The sequence below is a fragment of the Hemiscyllium ocellatum genome, chromosome 25 (assembly GCF_020745735.1).
Source record: "Hemiscyllium ocellatum isolate sHemOce1 chromosome 25, sHemOce1.pat.X.cur, whole genome shotgun sequence".
In the NCBI taxonomy this organism is placed as follows: domain Eukaryota; kingdom Metazoa; phylum Chordata; class Chondrichthyes; order Orectolobiformes; family Hemiscylliidae; genus Hemiscyllium; species Hemiscyllium ocellatum.
In genome coordinates this window covers 4,485,848-4,509,631 of record NC_083425.1, presented here as the reverse complement: position 1 = coordinate 4,509,631, position 23,784 = coordinate 4,485,848, and the positions used below count along the sequence as shown (strand labels likewise).

The 23,784-nt window shown below is 43.3% G+C and overlaps 1 protein-coding gene across 2 annotated transcripts in view; it reads right to left on the bottom strand.

The window, feature by feature from the left end:
- The window catches only part of stxbp4 (syntaxin binding protein 4), a 271,436-nt gene that overhangs the window by 190,184 nt on the left and 57,468 nt on the right, over positions 1 to 23,784 (bottom strand). The window lies entirely within an intron of this gene.

Sequence of the window (23,784 nt, the reverse complement as noted above, 5' to 3'; positions counted from 1 at the left end):
CGATGTGGGAGATATCATTGTGAGAGATTTCGGTGTGAGAGATTTCGGTGTGAGAGATTTCGGTGTGAGAGATTTCGATGTTGGAGCTATCATTGTGAGATATTTCGGTATGAGAGATTTCGGTGTGAGAGATATTGATGTGAGAGATTTCGGTGTGAGAGATATCGGTGTGAGGATAGATATCTGTGTGAGTTAGATATCGGTATTAGTTAGATTTCGATGTGATAGATATTGGTGTGAAAGATTTCAGTGTGAGAGATTTCAGTGTGAGAGAATTCGGTGTGAGAGATTTCGGTATGATAGATTTCGATGTTGGAGCTATCATTGTGAGAGATTTTGGTGGGAGAGATATTGATGTGAGAGATTTCGGTGTGGTAGATATCGTTGTGAGACATTTCGGGGTGAGAGATTTCAGTGTGAGAGATTTCAGTGTGGGAGATATCGTTGTGAGAGTTATCGCTGTGAGACATTTCGGTGTAGGTTTCAGTGTGGGAGATATCGTTGTGAGAGATATTGCTGCAAGAGATTTAAATGTGATAGATATTGGTGTGGGAGGTATTGTTGTTAGAGATATCGGTGTGAGAGATATCAGTGTGAGAGATTTAGGTGTTATAAATATTGGTGTGGGAGATATTGTGAAGAGATATCAGTGTCAGAGATATCGCTGTGATAGGTATCGGTGTGGAAGATATCTGTGTGACAGATATTGGTGTGGAGTATATCAGTGTCAGAGATATCAGTGAGAGAGATATCGCTGCGATTGGTATCGGTGTGGATAATATCAGTGTGATAGATATCGGTGTGGAGTATGTCGGTGTAAGAGATATCGGTGTGGGTTTTATCGGTGTGAAAGATTTCGGTATGAGAGATTTCGGTATGAGAAATTTCGATGTGGGAGATATCATTGTGAGAGATGTAGGTGTGAGAGATTTTGGTGTGAGAGATTTTGGTATGAGAGATTTCGGTGTGAGAGATTGGGTGTGAGAGATTTAGGTGTGAGAGATTTTGATGTGGGAGATATCATTGTGAGAGATTTTGGTTTGAGAGATTTCAGTGTGAGAGATTTCGGTGTGAGAGAATTTGATGTGAGAGATTTCGAAGTGAGATTTCTGTAAGAGATTTCGGTGTGGGGTATATCAGTGTGATAGATATTGGTGTGGGAGGTATTGTTGTTAGAGATATTGGTGTAAGAGATATCAGTGTGAGAGATTTTGGTGTTGTAAATATTGGTGTGGGAGATATTGTTGTGAAGAGATATCAGTGTCAGAGATATCGCTGTGATAGGTATCGGTGTGGGAGATATCTGTGTGACAGATATTGGTGTGGAGTATATCAGTGTCAGAGATATCAGTGAGAGAGATATCGCTGCGATTGGTATCGGTGTGGATAATATCAGTGTGATAGATATCGGTGTGGAGTATGTCGGTGTAAGAGATATCGGTGTGGGTTTTATCGGTGTGAAAGATTTCGGTATGAGAAATTTCGATGTGGGAGATATCATTGTGAGAGATGTAGGTGTGAGAGATTTTGGTGTGAGAGATTTTGGTATGAGAGATTTCGGTGTGAGAGATTTCGGTGTGAGAGATTGGGTGTGAGAGATTTAGGTGTGAGAGACTTTGATGTGGGAGATATCATTGTGAGAGATTTTGGTTTGAGAGATTTCAGTGTGAGAGATATCGTTGTGAGAGATATTGTTGTGAGACATTTCGGGGTGAGAGATTTCAGTGTGAGAGATTTCGGTGTGAGAGATTTCGGTGTGAGAGATTTCGGTGTGAAAGTTTTCAGTGTGAGAGATTTCGGTGTGAGAGGTTTCGGTATGAGAGGTTTCGGTATGAGAGATTTCGGTATGAGAAATTTCGATGTGGGAGATATCATTGTGAGAGATTTCGGAGTGAGAGATTTCGGAGTGAGAGATTTCGGTATGAGAGATTTCGGTGTGAGAGATTTTGATCTGAGAGATTTCGATGTGAGAGATTTCGATGTGGTAGATATCGTTGCGAGAGATATTGTTCTGAGAGATTTCAGTGTGAGAGATTTTTGTGTGGGAGATATGTTTGTGAGAGCTATCGCTGAGAAAGATTTCGGTGTGAGAGATTTCGGTGTAGGTTTCAGTGTGGGAGATATCGTTGTGAGAGATATCGTTGTGAGAGATATTGCTGCAAGAGATTTAGATATGATAGATATTGGTGTGGGAGGTATTGATGTGGGAGATTTCGATGTGGTAGATATCGTTGCGAGAGATATTGTTCTGAGAGATATCAGTGTGAGTGATTTTGGTGTTGTAAATATTGGTGTGGGAGATATTGTGAAGAGATATCAGTGTCAGAGATATCGCTGTGATAGGTATCGGTGTGGGAGATATCTGTGTGACAGATATTGGTGTGGGGTATATCAGTGCCAGAGATATCAGTGAGAGAGATATCGCTGCGATTGGTATCGGTGTGGATAATATCAGTGTGATAGATATTGGTGTGGAGTATGTCGGTGTAAGAGATATCGGTGTGGGTTTTATCGGTGTGAAAGATTTCGGTGTGAGAGATATCGGTGTGAGGATAGATATCAGTGTGAGTTAGATATCGGTACTAGTTAGAATTTGATGTGATAGATTTCGGTGTGAGAGATTTCAGTGTGAGAGATTTCGGTGTGAGAGATTTCGGTGTGAAAGTTTTCAGTGTGAGAGATTTCGGTGTGAGAGGTTTCGGTATGAGAGGTTTCGGTATGACAGATTTCGGTATGAGAAATTTCGATGTGGGAGATATCATTGTGAGAGATTTCGGTGTGAGAGATTTCGATGCTGGAGCTATCATTGTGAGATATTTCGGTATGAGAGATTTCGGTGTGAGAGATTTCGGTGTGAGAGATATCGGTGTGAGGATAGATATCTGTGTGAGTTAGATATCGGTATTAGTTAGACTTCGATGTGATAGATTTTGGTGTGAAAGATTTCAGTGTGAGAGATTTCGGTGTGAGAGATTTCGATGTTGGAGCTATCATTGTGAGAGATTTCGGTGTGAGAGATTTAGGTGTGAGAGATTTCGGTATGATAGATTTCGATGTTGGAGCTATCATTGTGAGAGATTTCGGTGGGAGAGATATTGATGTGAGAGATTTCGGTATGGTAGATATCGTTGTGAGAGTTATCGCTGTGAGACATTTCGGTGTAGGTTTCAGTGTGGGAGATATCGTTGTGAGAGATATTGCTGCAAGAGATTTAGATGTGATAGATATTGGTGTGGGAGGTATTGTTGTTAGAGATATTGGTGTAAGAGATATCAGTGTAAGAGATTTTGGTGTGAGAGATTTCAGTGTGAGAGATTTCGGTGTGAGAGGTTTCGGTATGAGAGGTTTCGGTATGAGAGATTTCGGTATGAGAAATTTCGATGTGGGAGATATCATTGTGAGAGATTTCGGTGTGAGAGATTTCGGTGTGAGAGATTTCGATGTTGGAGCTATCATTGTGAGATATTTCGGTATGAGAGATTTCGGTGTGAGAGATATTGATGTGAGAGATTTCGGTGTGAGAGATATCGGTGTGAGGATAGATATCTGTGTGAGTTAGATATCGGTATTAGTTAGATTTCGATGTGATAGATATTGGTGTGAAAGATTTCAGTGTGAGAGATTTCGGTGTGAGAGATTTCAATGTTAGAGATTTCGGTGTGAGAGATTTCAATGTGAGAGATTTCGGTGTGAGAGATTTCGGTGTGAGAGATTTCGGTATGATAGATTTCGATGTTGGAGCTATCATTGTGAGAGATTTTGGTGGGAGAGATATTGATGTGAGAGATTTCGGTGTGGTAGATATCGTTGTGAGAGATATCGTTGTGAGACATTTCGGGGTGAGAGATTTCAGTGTGAGAGATTTCAGTGTGGGAGATATCGTTGTGAGAGTTATCGCTGTGAGACATTTCGGTGTAGGTTTCAGTGTGGGAGATATCGTTGTGAGAGATATTGCTGCAAGAGATTTAAATGTGATAGATATTGGTGTGGGAGGTATTGTTGTTAGAGATATCGGTGTGAGAGATATCAGTGTGAGAGATTTAGGTGTTATAAATATTGGTGTGGGAGATATTGTGAAGAGATATCAGTGTCAGAGATATCGCTGTGATAGGTATCGGTGTGGGAGATATCTGTGTGACAGATATTGGTGTGGAGTATATCAGTGTCAGAGATATCAGTGAGAGAGATATCGCTGCGATTGGTATCGGTGTGGGTAATATCAGTGTGATAGATATCGGTGTGGAGTATGTCGGTGTAAGAGATATCGGTGTGGGTTTTATCGGTGTGAAAGATTTCGGTATGAGAGATTTCGGTATGAGAAATTTCGATGTGGGAGATATCATTGTGAGAGATGTAGGTGTGAGAGATTTTGGTATGAGAGATTTCGGTGTGAGAGATTGGGTGTGAGAGATTTAGGTGTGAGAGATTTTGATGTGGGAGATATCATTGTGAGAGATTTTGGTTTGAGAGATTTCAGTGTGAGAGATTTCGGTGTGAGAGAATTTGATGTGAGAGATTTCGAAGTGAGATTTCTGTAAGAGATTTCGGTGTGGGGTATATCAGTGTGATAGATATTGGTGTGGGAGGTATTGTTGTTAGAGATATTGGTGTAAGAGATATCAGTGTGAGAGATTTTGGTGTTGTAAATATTGGTGTGGGAGATATTGTTGTGAAGAGATATCAGTGTCAGAGATATCGCTGTGATAGGTATCGGTGTGGGAGATATCTGTGTGACAGATATTGGTGTGGAGTATATCAGTGTCAGAGATATCAGTGAGAGAGATATCGCTGTGATTGGTATCGGTGTGGATAATATCAGTGTGATAGATATCGGTGTGGAGTATGTCGGTGTAAGAGATATCGGTGTGGGTTTTATCGGTGTGAAAGATTTCGGTATGAGAAATTTCGATGTGGGAGATATCATTGTGAGAGATGTAGGTGTGAGAGATTTTGGTGTGAGAGATTTTGGTATGAGAGATTTCGGTGTGAGAGATTGGGTGTGAGAGATTTAGGTGTGAGAGATTTTGATGTGGGAGATATCATTGTGAGAGATTTTGGTTTGTGAGATTTCAGTGTGAGAGATTTCGAAGTGAGATTTCTGTAAGAGATTTCGGTGTGGGGTATATCAGTGTGATAGATATTGGTGTGGGAGGTATTGTTGTTAGAGATATTGGTGTAAGAGATATCAGTGTGAGATTTTGGTGTTGTAAATATTGGTGTGGGAGATATTGTTGTGAAGAGATATCAGTGTCAGAGATATCGCTGTGATAGGTATCGGTGTGGGAGATATCAGTGTGATAGATATTGGTGTGGGGCATATCGACGTGAGAGATTTCGGTGTGAGAGATTTCAGTGTGGGAGATATCTTTGTGAGAGATATCGTTGTGAGAGATATCAGTGTGGGAGAAATCGGTGTGATAAATATCGGTGTGATAGATATCGTTGTGACAGATATCTGTGTGAGAGATATCAGTGTGATATATATCAGTGTGAGAGATATCAGTGTGAGAGATATCAGTGTGAGAGATTTCGGTGTGATAGATATCAATGTGAGAGATTTCGGTGTGATAGATTTCAGTGTGATAGATTTGGGTGTGAGAGATTTCGGTGTGAGAAATTTCGGTGTGAGAGATTTAGGTGTAAGAGATTTCGGTATGAGAGATTTCAATGTTGGAGATATCATTGTGAGAGATTTCGGTATGAGAGATTTTGATGTGGGAGATATCATTGTGAGAGATTTCGGTGTGAAAGATTTGGGTGTGTGAGATGTGGGTGTGAGAGATTTAGGTGTGAGACATTTCGATGTGAGAGATTTCGATGTCAGAGTTTTCAGTGTGGGAGATATCGTTGTGAGAGATATCGTTGTGAGAGATTACAATGTGAGAGATTTTGCTGCAAGAAATTTACATGTGATAGATATTGGTGTGGGAGGTATTGTTGTTAGAGATATCGGTCTGAGAGATATCTGTGTGAGATATATCAGTGTGAGAGATTCTGGTGGTATAAATATTGGTGTGGGATATATTGTTGTGAGAGACATCAGTGTCAGATATCGCTGTGATAGATATCAGTGTGGGTGTATCAGTGTGAGAGATTTCGGTGTGAGAGATATCGGTGTGACAGATATCAGTGTGTGAGATATGGGTATGATAGATATCTGTGTGATATATATGTGTGTGACAAATATCTGTGTGAGAGATATCAGTGCGAGAGATTTCGGTTTGACAGATATCAGTGAAAGAGATATTGGTGTGATAGATTTCAGTGTGAGAGATTTGGGTGTGAGAGATTTTGTGAGAGATTTTGATGTGAGAGATTTCGATGTGAGATTTCGATGTGAGAGATTTCAGTGTGGTAGATATTGTTGTGAGAGATATTGTTCTGAGAGATTTCAGTGTGAGAGATTTTGCTGCAAGAGATTTAGATGTGATAGATATTGGTGTGGGAGATATTGTTGTTATAAATATTGGTGTGGGAGATATTGTTGTGAGAGATATCAGTGTCAGATATCGCTGTGATAGATATCGGTGTAGGTGTATCAGTGTGAGAGATTTCGGTGTGAGAGATAGCGGTGTGGGAGATTTCGGCGTGAGAGATTTCGATGTGAGAGATTTCTGTGTGATAGATTTCAGTGTGAGAGATTTCAGTGTGATAGTTTTCAGTGTGAGAGATTTCGGTATGAGAGATTTCGATGTGATAGATTGTGATGTGGGAAATATCATTGCGAGAGATTTCGGTGTGAGAAATTTTGATGTGAGAGATATTGTTGTGAGAGACATTGTCAGAGATTTCGGTGTGATAGATTTCAATCTAAGAGATTTCAGTGTGGGAGATATCGTTGTGAGAGATTGCAGTGTGAGAGATATTGCTGCAAGAGATTTTGATGCGATCGATATTGGTGTGGGAAGTATTGTTGTTAGAGATATTGGTGTGAGAGATATCAGTGTGAGAGATTTTGGTGTTATAAATATTGGTGTGGGAGATATTGTTGTGAGAGATATCAGTGTCAGATATATCGCTGTGATAGGTATCGGTGTGGGAGATATCTGTGTGATAGATATTGGTGTGGAGTATATCAGTGTCAGAGATATCAGTGAGAGAGATATCGCTGCGATTGGTATCGGTGTGGGTAATATCGGTGTGATAGATATCGGTGTGGAGTATGTCGGCGTAAGAGATATCGGTGTGGGTTTTATCGGTGTGAAAGATTTCGGTGTGAGAGATATCGGTATGAGGATAGATATCAGTGTGAGTTAGATATCGGTATTAGTTAGAATTCAATGTGATAGATTTCGGTGTGATAGATTTCAGTGTGAGAGATTTCGGTGTGATAGATTTCAGTGTGAGAGATTTCGGTGTGAGAGATTTCAGTGTGAGAGATTTCGGTATGAGAGGTTTCGGTATGAGAGATTTCGGTATGAGAAATTTCGATGAGGGAGATATCATTGTGAGAGATTTCGGTGTGAGAGATTTCGGTGTGAGAGATTTCGATGTTGGAGCTATCATTGTGAGATATTTCGGTATGAGAGATTTCGGTGTGAGAGATATTGATGTGAGAGATTTCGGAGTGAGAGATATCGGTGTGAGGATAGATATCAGTGTGAGTTAGATATCGGTATTAGTTAGAATTCAATGTGATAGATTTCGGTGTGATAGATTTCAGTGTGAGAAGATTTCGGTGTGAGAGATTTCGGTGTGAGAGATTTCGGTATGAGAGGTTTCGGTATGAGAGATTTCGGTATGAGAAATTTCGATGTGGGAGACATCATTGTGAGAGATTTCGGTGTGAGAGATTTCGGTGTGAGAGATTTCAATGTTGGAGCTATCATTGTGAGATATTTCGGTATGAGAGATTTCGGTGTGAGAGATATTGATGTGAGAGATTTCGGAGTGAGAGATAGCGGTGTGAGGATAGATATCAGTGTGAGTTAGATATCGGTATTAGTTAGATTTCAATGTGATAGATTTTGGTGTGAAAGATTTCAGTGTGAGAGATTTCAGTGTGAGAGAATTCGGTGTGAGAGATTTCGGTGTGAGAGATTTCGGTGTGAGAGGTTTCGGTATGAGAGGTTTCGATAATAGAGATTTCGGTGTGAGAAATTTCGATGTGGGCGATATCATTGTGAGAGATTTCGGTGTGAGTGATTTCGGCCTGAGAGATTTAGGTGCGAGAGATTTTGGTGTGATAGATTTTGATTTGGGAGATATCATTGTGAGAGATTTTGGTGTGAGAGATTTCGGTGTGAGAGATTTTGATGTGAGAGATATCTTTGTGAGAAATTTCGGTGTGAGAGATTCCGGTATGAGAAATTTCGGTGTGAGAGATATTGATGTGAGAGATTTCGGTGTGGTAGATATCGTTGTGAGAGATATCGTTGTGAGACATTTCGGGGTGAGAGATTTCAGTGTGAGAGATTTCAGTGTGGAAGATATCGTTGTGAGAGATTTCAGTGTGAAAGATATTGCTGCAAGAGATTTAAATGTGATAGATATTGGTGTGGGAGGTATTGTTGTTAGAGATATCGGTGTGAGAGATATCAGTGTGAGAGATTTTGGTGTTATAAATATTGGTGTGGGAGATATTGTTGTGAGAGATATCACTGTCAGATATATCGCTGTGATAGGTATTGGTGTGGGTAATATTGGTGTGATAGATATCGGTGTGGGGTATATTGGTGAGAGAGGTATTGGTGTGGGAGATATCGGTGTGAGAGATTTTGGTGTGAGAGATATCGGTGTGAGGATAGATATCGGTGTGAGTTAGATATCGGTGTTAGATTTCGATGTGATAGATTTCGGTGTGAGAGATTTCGGTCTGAGAGATTACGGTGTGATAAATTTTGATGTGGGAGATATCACTGTGAGAGATTTAGGTGTGAGAGATTTCGGCATGGGAGATTTCGATGTTGGAGATATCATTGGGAGAGATTTTGGTGTGAGAGATTTAGGTGTGAGAGATTTCGGAATGAGAGATTTCGATGTTGGAGATATCATTGTGAGAGATTTCGGTGTGTGAGATTTCGGTGTGAGAGATTTTGGTATGAGAGATTTTGATGTTGGAGATATCATTGTGAAAGATTTCGGGAAGAGAGATTTCGATGTTGGAGATATCATTGTGAGAGATTTCAGTGTGAGAGATTTCGGTGTGAGAGATTTCGGTATGAGAGGTTTCGGTATGAGAGGTTTCGATAATAGAGAATTCGGTATGGAAATTTTGACGTGGGAGATATCATTGTGAGAGATTTTGATGTGAGAGATATCTTTGTGAGAGATCTCGGTGTGTGAAATTTCGGTGTGAGAGATTTCGGTGTGAGAGAATTCGGTGTGAGAGATTTCGGTATGTGAACTTTCGATGTGGGAGATATCATTGTGAGAGGTTTCGGTGTGAGATATTTCGGTGTGAGAGATTTCGGTGTGAGAGACTTCGATGTTGGAGCTATCATTATGAGATATTCCGGTATGAGAGATTTCGATGTGAGAGATATTGATGTGAGAGATTTCGGTGTGGTAGATATCGTTGTGAGAGATATCGTTGTGAGACATTTCGGGGTGAGAGATTTCACTGTGAGAGATTTCAGTGTGGGAGATATCGTTGTGAGAGATATCGTTGTGAGAGATTTCAGTGTGAGAGATATTGCTGCAAGAGATTTAAATGTGATAGATATTGGTGTGGGAGGTATTGTTGTTAGAGATATCGGTGTGAGAGATATCAGTGTGAGAGATTTAGGTGTTATAAATATTGGTGTGGGAGATATCATTGTGAGAAATTTCGGTGTGAGAGATTTCGGTGTGAGAGATATTGATGTGAGAGATTTCGGAGTGAGAGATATCGGTGTGAGGATAGATATCAGTGTGAGTTAGATATCGGTATTAGTTAGATTTCGATGTGATAGATTTTGGTGTGAAAGATTTCAGTGTGAGAGATTTCGGTGTGAGAGAATTCAGTGTGAGAGATTTCGGTGTGAGAGATTTCGGTGTGAGAGATTTCGGTGTGAGAGATTTCGGTGTGAGAGGTTTCGGTATGAGAGGTTTCGGTATGAGAGGTTTCGATAATAGAGATTTCGGTGTGAGAAATTTCGATGTGGGCGATATCATTGTGAGAGATTTCGGTGTGAGTGATTTCGGCCTGAGAGATTTAGGTGTGAGAGATTTTGGTGTGATAGATTTCGGTGTGAGAGATTTTGATGTGAGAGATATCTTTGTGAGAGATTTCGGTGTGAGAGAATTCGGTATGAGATTTCGATGTTGGAGCTATCATTATGAGATATTCCGGTATGAGAGATTTCGGTGTGAGAGATATTGATGTGAGAGATTTCGGTGTGGTAGATATCGTTGTGAGAGATATCGCTGTGATACATTTCGGGGTGAGAGATTTCAGTGTGAGAGATTTCAGTGTGGGAGATATCGTTGTGAGAGATATTGCTGCAAGAGATTTAGATGTGATAGATATTGGTGTGGGAGGTATTGTTGTTAGAGATATCAGTGTGAGAGATTTTGGTGTTATAAATATTGGTGTGGGAGATATTGTTGTGAGAGATATCAGTGTCAGATATATCGCTGTGATAGGTATTGGTGTGGGTAATATCGGTGTGATAGATATCGGTGTGGGGTATGTCGGTGAGAGAGGTATTGGTGTGGGAGATATCGGTGTGAGAGATTTTGGTGTGAGAGATATCGGTGTGAGGATAGATATCGGTGTGAGTTAGATATCGGTGTTAGATTTCGATGTGATAGATTTCTGTGTGAGTGCTTTCGGTCTGAGAGATTACGGTGTGATAAATTTTGATGTGGGAGATATCATTGTGAGAGATTTAGGTGTGAGCGATTTCGGCATGAGAGATTTTGATGTTGGAGATATCATTGTGAGAGATTTTGGTGTGGGAGATTTTGGTGTGAGAGATTTTGATGTGAGAGATTTAGGTGTGAGAGGTTTCGATGTTGGAGATATCATTGTGAGATTTCGGTGTGTGAGATTTCGGTGTGAGAGATTTTGGTATGAGAGATTTCGATGTTGGAGATATCATTGTGAGAGATTTCGGCATGAGAGATTTCGATGTTGGAGATATCATTGGGAGAGATTTTGGTGTGAGAGATTTTGATGTGAGAGATTTTGGTGTGAGAGATTTCGATGTTGGAGATATCATTGTGAGAGATTTCGGTGTGTGAGATTTCGGTGTGAGAGATTTTGGTATGAGAGATTTCGATGTTGGAGATATCATTGTGAGAGATTTCGGTATGAAAAATTTCGGTATGAGAGATATTGATGTGAGAGATTTCAGTGTGGGAGATATCGTTGTGAGAGATTTCGGTGTGAGAGATTTCAGTGTAAGAGATATTGCTGCAAGAGATTTAGATGAGATAGATATTGGCGTGGGAGGTATTGTTGTTAGAGATATCAGTGTGAGATATATCAGTGTGAGAGATTTTGGTGTTATAAATATTGGTATAGGAGATTTCGTTGTGAGAGATATCGCTGTGATAGATATCGGTGTGGGTTATATCAGTGTGAGAGATATTGGTGTGGGGTATATCGGTGTGAGAGTTTTCGGTGTGAGAGATATCAGTGTGAGAGATATCAGTGTGAGAGATTTTGGTGTTATAAGTATTGGTGTGGGAGATATTGTTGTGAGAGATATTGTTGTCAGAGATTTCAGTGTGATAGATTTTAATGTGGGAGATATCATTGTGAGAGATTTCAGTGTGAGAGATATTCTTACAAGAGATTTTGTGGCGATCGATATTGGTGTGGGAGGTATTGTTGTTAGAGATATCGGTGTGAGAGATATCAGTGTGAGAGATTTTGGTGTTGTAAATATTGGTGTGGGAGATATTGTTGTGAAGAGATATCAGTGTCAGAGATATCGCTGTGATAGGTATCGGTGTGGGAGATATCAGGGTGATAGATATCGGTGTGGGGTATATCGATGTGAGAGATTTCGGTGTGAGAGATTTCAGTGTGAGAGATTTCAGTGTGGGAGATATCTTTGTGAGAGATATCGTTGTGAGAGATATCAGTGTGAGAGATATCGGTGTGATAAATATCGGTGTGATAGATATCGTTGTGACAGATATCAGTGTGTGCGATATGAGTGTGATAGATATCTGTATGATAGATATGTGTGTGACAGATATCTGTGTGAGAGATATCGGTGTGAGGTATCAGTGCGAGAGATTTCGGCATGATAGATATCAGTGTCAGAGATTTTGGTGTGATTGATTTCAGTGTGATAGATTTCCATGTGAGAGATTTCGGTATGAGAGATTTCGGTATGAGGAATTTCGATGTGGGAGATATCATTGTGAGAGATTTCAGTGTGAGAGATTTTGATGTTGGAGATAACATTGTGAGGGATTTCGGTATGAGAGATTTCGATGTGGGAGATATCATTGTGAGCGGTTTCACTGCGAGAGATTTCGGTGTGAGATATTTTGATGTGAGAGATTTCGGTGTGCTAGATATCGCTGTGCGAGATATCGTAGTGAGAGATTTCGGTCTGAGAGATTTCAGTGTGAGAGATTTCAGTGTGGGAGATATCATTGTGAGAGATTTTAGTGTGAGAGATATTGCTGCAAGAGATTTAGATGTGATAGATATTCGTGTGGGAGGTATTGTTGTTATAGATATCGGTGTGAGAGATATCAGTGTCAGAGATATCGCTGTGACAGATATCGGTGGGGGAGATATCAGTGTCTAGATATCGGTGTGATAGATATTTGTGTGGGATATGTCGGTGTGAGAGATTTCAGAGCGAGGTTAGATATCAGTGTGAGTTAAATATCGGTTTGAGTTACATTTCGGTGTGATAGATTTCGGTGTTAAAGATTTCGGTGTGAGAGATTTCGGTGTGAGAGATTTCGGTGTGAGAGATTTCGGTATGAGAGATTTCGGTATGAGAGATTTCGGTGTGATTGATTTTGATGTGGGAGATATCATTGTGAGAGATTTCAGTGTGAGAGATTTCGATGTGAGAGATTTCGATGTGGGAGATATTGTTGTGAGAGATATTGTTGTGAGAGATTTCGGTGTGATAGATTTTGATGTGGGAGATTTCAGTGTGGGAGATATCGTTGTGAGAGATTTCAGTGTGAGAGATATCAGTGTCAGAGATATCAGTGTGAGAGATATCAGTGTGTGAGGTATCGGTGTGAGCGATATCGGTGGAGCGATATCAGTGTGAGAGATATCAGTGTAAGAGATATCAGTGTGAGAGATATTGGTGTGAAAGGTATCAGTGTGATAAATATCAGTGTGATAGATATCGTGACAGATATCAGTGCATGAGATATGGGTGTGACAGATATCTGTGTGAGAGATATCGGTGTGATAGATATCAGTGTGAGATATCGGTGTGAGAGATATCAGTGTGAGAGATATCAGTGTGATAGATATCGGTGTGATAGATATCTGTGTGGGATATGTCAGTGTGAGAGATTTCAGAGTGAGGTTAGATATCAGTGTGAGTTAGATATCGGTGTGAGTTAGATTTCGGTGTGATAGATTTCGGTGTGAGAGATTCGTTATGAGAGATTTCGGTGTGATTGATTTTGATGTGGGAGATATCATTGTGAGAGATTTCAGTGTGGGAGATATTGTGAGAGATATTGTTGTCAGAGATTTCGGTGCGATAGATTTTGATGTGGGAGATATCATTGCGAGAGATTTCAGTGTGGGAGATATTGTTGTGAGAGATTTCAGTGTGAGACATATTGCTGCAAGAGATTTTGATGCGATCGATATTGGTGAGGGAGGTATTGTTGTTCGAGATATCGGTGTGAGAGATATCAGTGTGAGAAAGATTGGTGCAAGAGATTTCGATGTGATAGATATTGGTCTGGGAGGTATTGCCGTTAGAGATATCGGTATGATAGATATCAGCGTGAGAAATATTGTTTTGAGAGATTTTAGTGTGAGAGATATCATTCTGAGAGCTACCATGGTGAGAGATATTGGTGTGAGAGATGTCGGTGTGAAAGATATCGATGTGAAAGATATCGATGTGAGAGATTTCAGTGTGAGAGATATCAGTGTAAGAGATATCAGTGTAAGAGATATCAGTGTGAGAGATATCAGTGTAAGAGATATCGGTGTGAGAGATATTGGTGTGAAAGGTATCAGTGTGATAAATATCAGTGTGATCGATATCGTGACAGATATCAGTGCGTGAGATATGGGTGTGAAAGATATCTGTGTGATAGATATGTGTGTGACAGATATCTGTGTGAGAGATATCGGTGTGATAGATATCAGTGTGAGATATCGGTGTGAGAGATATCAGTGTGAGAGATATCAGTGCGAGAGATTTCAGTGTGAGAGATTTCGGTGTGAGAGATTTCGGTGTGGGAGATATCATTGTGAGAGATTTGGGTGTGAGAGATGTAGGTGTGACAGATTTCGATGTGAGAGATTTTGATGTTTGATTTTGATGTGAGAGATTTCGATGTGGTAGATTTCGTTGAGGAAAATATTGTTCTGAAAGATTTCAGTGTAGGAGATATCGTTGTGAGAGATTTCAATGTGAGAGATTTTGCTGCAAGAGATTTAGATGTGATAGATATTGGTGTGGGAGGTATTGTTGTTAGAGATATTGGTGTGAGAGATATCAGTGAGATAAATTTTAGTGTGAGAGATTTCAGTGTGAGAGATTTCGGTGTGGGGGATATCATTGTGAGAGATTTCGATGTGGGAGCTATCATTGTGAGGGACTTCGGTGTGAGATTTCGGTGTGAGAGATATCAGTGTGAGAGATATCAGTGCGAGAGATTTCAGTGTGATAGATATCAGTGTGAGAGATTTCGGTGTGAGAGATTTCGGTGTGAGAGATTTCAGTGTGAGAGATTTCAGTGTGAGAGATTTCAGTGTGAGAGATATTGCTGCAAGAGATTTTGATGTGATAGATATTGGTGTATTGTTGTTAGAGATATCGGTGCGATAGATATCGGTGTGATAGATATCAGTGTGTGAGATATCAGTGTGATACATATCTGTGTGATAGATATGTGTGTGAGAGATATTGGTGTGATCGATATCAGTGTGAGATATCAGTGTGATAGATATCTGTGTGATAGATATCAGTGTGAGAGATATCAGAACGAGAGATATCAACCGCAATTCATCAACTTCACCAACACATTCCACCCTGACCTTAAATTTACCTGAAAATGTGTTGCTGGTTAAAGCGCAGCAGGTCAGGCAGCATCCAAGGAACAGGAAATTCGACGTTTCGGGCACAAGCTCTTCATCAGGAATGATGAAGGGCTTGTGCCCGAAATGTCGAATTTCCTGTTCCTTGGATGCTGCCTGACCTGCTGCGCTTTAACCAGCAACACATTTTCAGCTCTGATCTCCAGCATCCGCAGACCTCACTTTTTACTTAAATTTACCTGGACCATCTCTGACACCTCCCTCCCCTTCCTGGGCCTCTCCATCTTTATTAATGATGACCGACTTGACACCGACATTTTTTACAAACCCACCGACTCCCATGGCTACCTGGCTTACACCTCTTCCCACCCTACCCCTTGCAAAAATTCAATCCCGTATTCCCAATTCCTCCGCCTCTGCCGTATCTGCTCCCAGGAGGACCAGTTCCACCACAGAACACACTAGATGGCCTCCTTCTTTAGAGACCGCAATTTCCCTTCCCATTTGGTTAAAGATGCCCTCCCACGCATCTCGTCCACATCCCGCACCTCAGCCCTCAGACCCCACCCCTCCAACCGTACCAAGGACAGAATGCCCCTGGTGCTCACCTTCCACCCTACCCACCTTCGCATAAACCAAATCATCCGTCGACATTTCCGCCACCTCCAAAAGGACCCCACCACCAGGGATATATTTCCCTCCCCACCCCTTTTCGCCTTCGGTAAAGACCGTTCCCTCCGTGACTACCTGGTCAGGTCCACAACCCCCTACAACCCACCCTCCCATCCTGGCACCTTCCCTGCCACCGCAGGAACTGTAAAACCTGCGCCCACACCTCCTCCCTCGCCTCCATCCAAGGTTCTAAAGGAGCCTTCCACATCCATCAAAGTTTTACCTGCACATCCACTAATATCATTTATTGTATCCGTTGCTCCCGATGCAGCCTCCTCTACATTGGGGAGACTGGACGCCTCCTAGCAGAGCGCTTTAGGGAACATCTCCGGGACACCCGCACCAATCAACCACACCGCCCCGTGGCCCAACATTTCAACTCCCCCTCCCACTCTGCCGAGTACATGGAGGTCCTGGGCCTTCTTCACCGCCGCTCCCTCACCACCAGACGCCTGGAGGAAGAACGCCTCATCTTCCACCTCGGAACACTTCAACCCCAGGGCATCAATGTGGACTTCAACAGCTTCCTCATTTCCCCTTCCCCCACCTCATCCTAGTTCCAAACTTCCAGCTCAGCACTGTCCCCATGACTTGTCCGGACTTGTCCTACCTGCCTAGCTCCTTTTCCACCTATCCACTCCACCCTCTCCACCCTGACCTATCACCTTCATCCCCTCCCCTACTCACCCATTGTACTCTATGCTACTCTCTCCCCACCCCCACCCTCCTCTAGTTTATCTCTCCACGCTTCAGGCTCACTGCCTTTATTCCTGATGAAGGGCTTTTGCCCGAAATGTCGATTTTGCTGCTCCTCGGATGCTGCCTGAACTGCTGTGCTCTTCCAGCACCACTGATCCAGAATCATATTTAGTGTGGCACAATTTCCTTCTGCAAGCCTGGAGACTAGAGACACCAATTACCATGCACCAACTGCAGGAGCAATTCTCACGTTAAATAATGAAACTGTACAATCCTCAGTGCGCAGTTCTGATCAAATACGCCTGCAGGATGCCAGCAGTCAGGGAGAGGTTATATTGCTGTTTCCACTGAATCTCCCAGGGTGGCTCTCCAGTTACTATTGCAGCTGGTCAATCGCATTCAGGAAGACACCTTAATCCATGACACTTTTATTCAAAGCATCCCCATGTTTACACAAGAAGGTCAGACCTGCATTTTGGTAGCATCTTAGTAAAGTTATGGAGTGGTCGTCAACAGGGCCATCAAAAAGCATTTGTTTATGAATAACTTGACCACTGACTTTCAGTTAACATGTCCAACAAGAGAGAATCTGATCATTGGCCCTTGACATTCAATTATTGAACCCCTCCACTATCAGTATCTATTGACTGGGAACTAAACTGGACCAGACATATAAATACAGGAGCAGGTTAGAAACTAGGAATCCTGCAGCAAGTAATTCACCTCCTGACTCCCCAAAGCCTACCCACCATTTCCAAGGCCCAAGTCTGGAAGTGATGGAGCACTGGATGAACGGACCTCCAACAACATTTACATAATCCAGAATAAAATAATCCACTTTTTGGTAACACGTCCACAAACATGCACTCCCTCTGCCACTGACACGCAGTAGCAGCAATGTGTACTGTCTACAAGATGCACTGCAGACATTCACCAAAGTTCCTTGCAGACCCACAACCACTTCCATTTAGAAAGATAAGGGCAGCAGATACACAGGAACACTTTGATCTGAGGTGTGTGATTTATACATTATGATTTGTTTTGGGATTTGGATTTTAAACTAGTGGCACATAAGTTTTGGTCCATGTATATTAGGAGTTTTAACACATAACTTGTCAATCTTTATGAAGCTGGGATTTTAAACTGCCAGAGAGCAGAGGATGGGGCGTTCCTTGAACGAAAACTGACTTGAGTAGTATTGTGATTGGAGGATCAGCTTTGTTTTAGTTCAGAAGAATTGATTTTTTTTGTTCAGGAATGATCAATCGATTGGAAACTATGTTGGGGCAGTTTATAGAACATAAGAACTCAGAGCATGAGGAGGCAATTCGGCCCCTCCAGCCTGCTCCATCATTTAATACGATCGTGGCTGATTTCAACTCAGCCTTAACACCACTTTCCTGCTCACTCCCTGTAACCCTGCAGCTCATTATTAATTAAATATCTGCCTATCGCCTCTTTAAGTTTACTTCATGTCTCGCCATTCACTATACTCCGGTATAGTAAAGTCCACAGATTTCAGAGCTTTAAGAGAAGAAATTGCTCATCTGTTTTAAATCTTATTGTAAAACTATCACCTTTCATTCTAGGTTGATACACGTAAGAAAACATCCTTTCTACATCTACTTTCTCAAACTCCTTTAGATTCTTATAGACTTCAATTAGATCTCCACTCATTCTTTTACACTTCATGCAGTACAGGCCTAAACTGCTCAATCTTTCCTCATTAAACAAACCCCTCATCTCTGGGATCAGTGCAGTGAATCTCCTCTGAACTGTCTCCAGTATGACATCCTCATGTACAGGGACCAATATTGTACAGAATACACCAGGTGTGGTCTCACTCAGGCCTTGTACAGTTGGGGCTGCTCTTCCTTCCCTTTACACTCTATTCCTTTAATAATAAATGCCCAAATACCACTTGCCATTCCAGAAGGCCTGGCTGGTTCAAGATGTAATAACAGTTATTCCTTGCAGAAAGGAATTCGGAACAGTTGGGAACTGACGCTGGGGCTGTTTTCCCTGGAGTGTCAGAGGCTGAGAGGTGACCTTATAGAGGTTTACAAAATTATGAGGGGCATGGATAGGATAAATAGGCAAAGTCTTTTCCCTGAGGTGGGGGAGTCCAGAACTAGAGGGCATAGGTCTAGGGTGAGAGGGGGAAAGATATAAAAGAGACCTAAGAGGCAACTTTTTCACGCAGAGGGTGGTACGTGTATGGAATGAGCTGCCAGAGGAAGTGGTGGAGGCTGGTACAATTGCAACATTTAAGAGGCATCTGGATGGGTATATGAATAGGAAGGGTTTGGAGGGATATGGGCCGGTGCTGCCAGGTGGGACTAGATTGGGTTGGGATATCTGGTCGGCATGGACGGGTTGGACTGAAGGGTCTGTTTCCATGCTGTACATCTCTATGACTCTAAGAGTAAGGGTTTTAGTTTGAAAATTCTAAACCAGAAGTGTTTGGTTCCAGATTTGAAGCAGCGTTTTCAAGCTAAGAATGTTTGAACTCAGTTGTGTGAATGATCAAAGAAAAGATAATCAATTTTTGGAATTGCAAGCAACTATTATGTCAAACATACAGATATAACAGAGGATGGAATCCTCCCTCTGGTATTTGAATAATGTAACATGATAGCTTTCGGAGAAATGGGAGTTTGTTCTGCAATCTTTCAAACTGAGATGTAAATATTTTAGTTTATTCTTTGTTGTCTTCATTAAAGTTCTATTTTTTTTTAGACTTACAGTGTGGAAACAGGCCCTTCGGCCCAACAAGTCCACACCGACCCGCCGAAGCGCAACCCACCCATACCCCTACATTTACCCCTTACCTAACACTACGGGCAATTTAGCATGGCCAATTCACCTGACCCGCACATCTTTGGACTGTGGGAGGAAACCGGAGCACCTGGAGGAAACCCACGCAGACACGGGGAGAACGTGCAAACTCCACACAGTCTGTCGCCTGAGTTGGGAATTGAACTCGGGTCTCAGGCGCTGTGAGGCAGCAGTGCTAACCACTGTGCCACCGTGCCGCCCCGTTAAATTTTATTGTTAAAATTGAATCTGCAGCAATGCGTGCTAGTATTTCCGTGAAAGCCACATTAAATTTAACAAATATCAGAATACGATCTTGCAAGCTGGATTTCAGTCTGGGATATAATGTTCCCAGTACTAACATCAGCTGGGATCATATCACCACCACCCTGCAAGGTCCCCTCCAAGCCAATGGTGTGCATTAGTAATATCACTGAGTTAGTAATCCAGAGGCTCTGGGGATATGGATTCAAATCCCACCACAGCAGATGGTGGAATTTAAACTCAAGGAATAAATACAGACATGAAAGCCATCGTGGCTGTGAGAACTACTATTGATTGTTTGTTAAAAACTTATCAGGTCCACGATTACTCTTTAGGGTAATAAATCACCATCCTTGTTCGGCTTGAAATCCACGTGACTCCAGGCTAACAGTAATGCGGTTTGAATCCTAACTGCCCTCTGAAACAGCTGAGCAAACCACTCATTTTCAAGGGTAATTCAGAATCAGCAATACATGCTGGTCCTGCCTGCAATGCACACACCCACTGAGAGAGTAATGAAAACAAAACTAATGAGAGCCAGCACAGATTCTGTGTTCAAGTCTAATGTGTAATGGAGGGAACCCAACAGTCCACATACGCACAGCAAGGACTGACAAACATTCGTGTCAAATTATCCATTCATCTTCTCCACAAATGTTGCTTGAGAAGGAAATTCTGCCAATGACAGCAGGGAGTCTTCTACGCTGCACTTCTAAAAGGCCACAGAAGCTTGAACATACACCTCAAGGCAAGGACAGTTTCAGTTTAATGTCTCATTCAATGAACTCCCTTAGTACTGATGCTCTAAACGTGCAACACTCCCTCAGCACTGACCCTCCGACAGTGCAGCACTCCCTCAAGCACTGACCTTCCGACAGTGCAGCGCTCCCTCAGCACTGACCCTCCAACAGTACGGCACTCCCTCAGCACTGAGCCTCCGACAGTGCGGCACTCCCTCAGTACTGACCCTCCGACAGTGCGGCATTCCCTCAGCACTGACCCTCTGACAGTGTGGCACTCCCTCAGCACTGACCCTCCAACAGTGCGGCTTTCCCTCAGCACTGACCCTCCCACAGTGCAGCGCTCCCTCAATACTGACCCTCCCACAGTGCGGCACTCCCTCAGCACTGACCTTCTGACAGTGCAGCACTCTCTCAGCACTGACCCTCCGACAGTGCGGCACTCCCTCAGAACTAACCCGCCGACAGTGCGGCACCCCCTCAGTATTGACCCTCCGACAGTACGGCGCTCCCTCAGCACTGACCCTCCCACAGTGCGGCACTCCCTCAGTACTGACCCTCCGACAGTACGGCGCTCCCTCAGCACTGACCCTCCAACAGTACGGCACTCCATCAGTACTGACCTTCTGACAGTGCAGCACTCCCTCAGTATTGATCCTCCAACAGTGTGGCATTTCCTCAGTACTGACCCTCCTACAGTGCGGCATTCCCTCAGTACTGACCCTCCAACAGTGTGGCACTCCCTCAGCATTGACCCTCCGACAGTGCGGCACTCCCTCAGTATTGACCCTCCAACAATACAGCACTCCCTCAGCACTGACCCTCCGACAGTGCGGCACTCCCTCAGTATTGACCCTCCGATAAAGCAGCACTCCTCCATTGACTCTCTGCAAGTGTGAACCTCCCTCAGCACAGCACTGACTGCATTGTCCTGTAGTTTGTATTCAATATTCTGGAAGAGACCTTGATCCCATAATCTCAGAGCTGCACATAGCAGACACGTGAAGCCTCCTTCCATTTCCAGACAGTGCCCATCGTGGGGTTATTCCATCTTATTTTCGGAATTGGAGTGAGGAGTAACTAATTAATGTGATTTTGAAAGAATCTACAAAGAGACCAATTAAAGAACATTATAATGTCGGAAACTGGGACTTTATCCAATTTTTGTAAACTGAAAACTAATTGGCCTTGCTTTAGGATGGAGCTGGAGGTGAACAGAAGGTAACGCTGCCCTCCAGTGTTAACACCAAGCAATCACATCACAATTTCAATGGATTGCACATGCTTTCATGTGCATTTCACAGCTTCAGGTCATTCTAAAATGATTTACACTCATTATTATATTTTAGATGTGCTGTCACAGGACAATACATTTGCTCACAGAAAGCTCTCACCACCAGGATTGGCAAACACCGACAAGTTACACAGTGACTCCAGTGTTTTTGTGAAACAATAAATTGGATAATAGGCTAAGTAATGATTGACGATGTTGGGTAGGGTATAAATATAGGCTAGGAAGTTAAAGATTACAGTTTTATAAGATGATTATGTTTTGTCTGGTCTCTCTCAGATAAAATGGAGTAGTGACAAGTCATGTGATTTGCAATGCCTTCTGTCCAACATGGAGCCTGAGTTGTTGAGTTACCATGGAAACCAGAGACCCAGAAAATGCCTACTAAAATTAAGATCGTTTCTTTACATCTGAATGCAAGAAGAGAGACAACTATTCTTGTCCGTCCTAAACTTTTAATCTCCCAAACAAATTGGAAAGCTTTAACAGGAAGACAGACAGAGAGGGACAATGGCTGTAGCAGTAAGGGTGACCAGAGCTGAGGAGATACCGCAGGCAGTTACCAGACAAAACACAACAATGAGTGTGGCACTCCCTCAGCACTGACCCTCCAACAGTGCAGCACCCTCTCAGTACTGACCCTCTGACAGTGCGGCACTCCCTCAGCATTGACTCTCCAACAGTGCAGCAACCCCTCAGTACTGACCCTCTGACAGTGTGCGGCACTCCCTCAGCACTGACCTCTGACAGTGCCACACTCCCTCTGCACTGACCCTGTGACAATGCAGTACTCCCTCAGCACTGACCCTGAGACAGTTCAGCACTCCCTCAGCACTGACCCTCCGACAGTATGGCACTCCCTCAGCACTGACCCTCCGACAGTGTGGCACTCCCTCAGCACTGACCCTCCGACAGTGCAGCACTCCCTCAGCACTGACCCTCCACAATGCGGCACTCCCTCAGTACTGACCCTCTCACAGTGCAGCACTCACTCAGCACTGACCCTCCGACAGTGCGTCATTCCCTCAGCACTGACCTTCTCACAGTGCAGGGCTCCTTCATTACTGACCCTCCGACAGTGCGGCACTCCCTCAGTATTGACCCTCCAACAGTGCAGCACCCCCTCAGAACTGACCCTCTAACAGTGCAGCACTCCCTCAGTATTGACCTTCTGATAGTGTGGCACTCCATCAGGACTGACCCTCTGACAGTGTGGTGCTCCCTCAGCACTGACTCTCCGACAGTGCTGCACTCCCTCAGCACTGACCCTCCGACAATGCGGCACCTCCTTAGTACTGACCCTCCAACAGTGCAGCACTCTCTCAGTATTGACCTTCTGATAGTGTGGCGCTTCCCCAGCACTGACCCTCCAACAGTACGGCACGCCCCCAGCATTGACTCACCGACAGTGCCACACTCCCTCAGCACTGACACTCTGACAGTGCGGCACTCCCTCAGCACTGACCCTCTGACAGTGCGGCACTCCCTCAGCATTGACCCTGTGACAGTGCAGTACTCCCTCAACACTGACCCTCCGACAGTGCTGCACTCCCTCAGCACTGACCCTCCGACAGTGCTGCACTCCCTCAGCTCTGACCCTCCGACAGTGCTGCACTCCCTCAGCACTGACCCTCTAGTGCTGCACTCCCTCAGCACTGACCGTCCGACAGTGCAGCATTCCTTTAGTACTGACCTTCTGACAGTGTGACTCCCTCACAGTACTGACCTTCTGAAGGTGCACTTCAACCCCAGGGCATCAATGTGGACTTCAACAGCTTCCTCATTTCCCCTGCCCCCACCTCATCTGAGTTCCAAACTTCCAGCTCAGCACTGTCCCCATGACCTGTCCGGACTTGTCCTACCTGCCTAGCTCCTTTTCCACCTATTCACTCCACCCTCTCCTCCCTGATCTATCACCTTCATCCCCTCCCCCACTCACCCATTGTACTCTATGCTACTCTCTCCCCACCCCCACCCTCCTCTAGCTTATCTCTCCACCCTTCAGGCTCTCTGCCTTTATTCCTGATGAAGGGCTTTTGCCCGAAACGTCGATTTCACTGCTCGTTGGATGCTGCCTGAACTGCTGTGCTCTTTCAGCACCACTGATCCAGACTCTGCAGTCAGTGTTTTTACCTGTTCCAATTGTGACCTATTGCTAA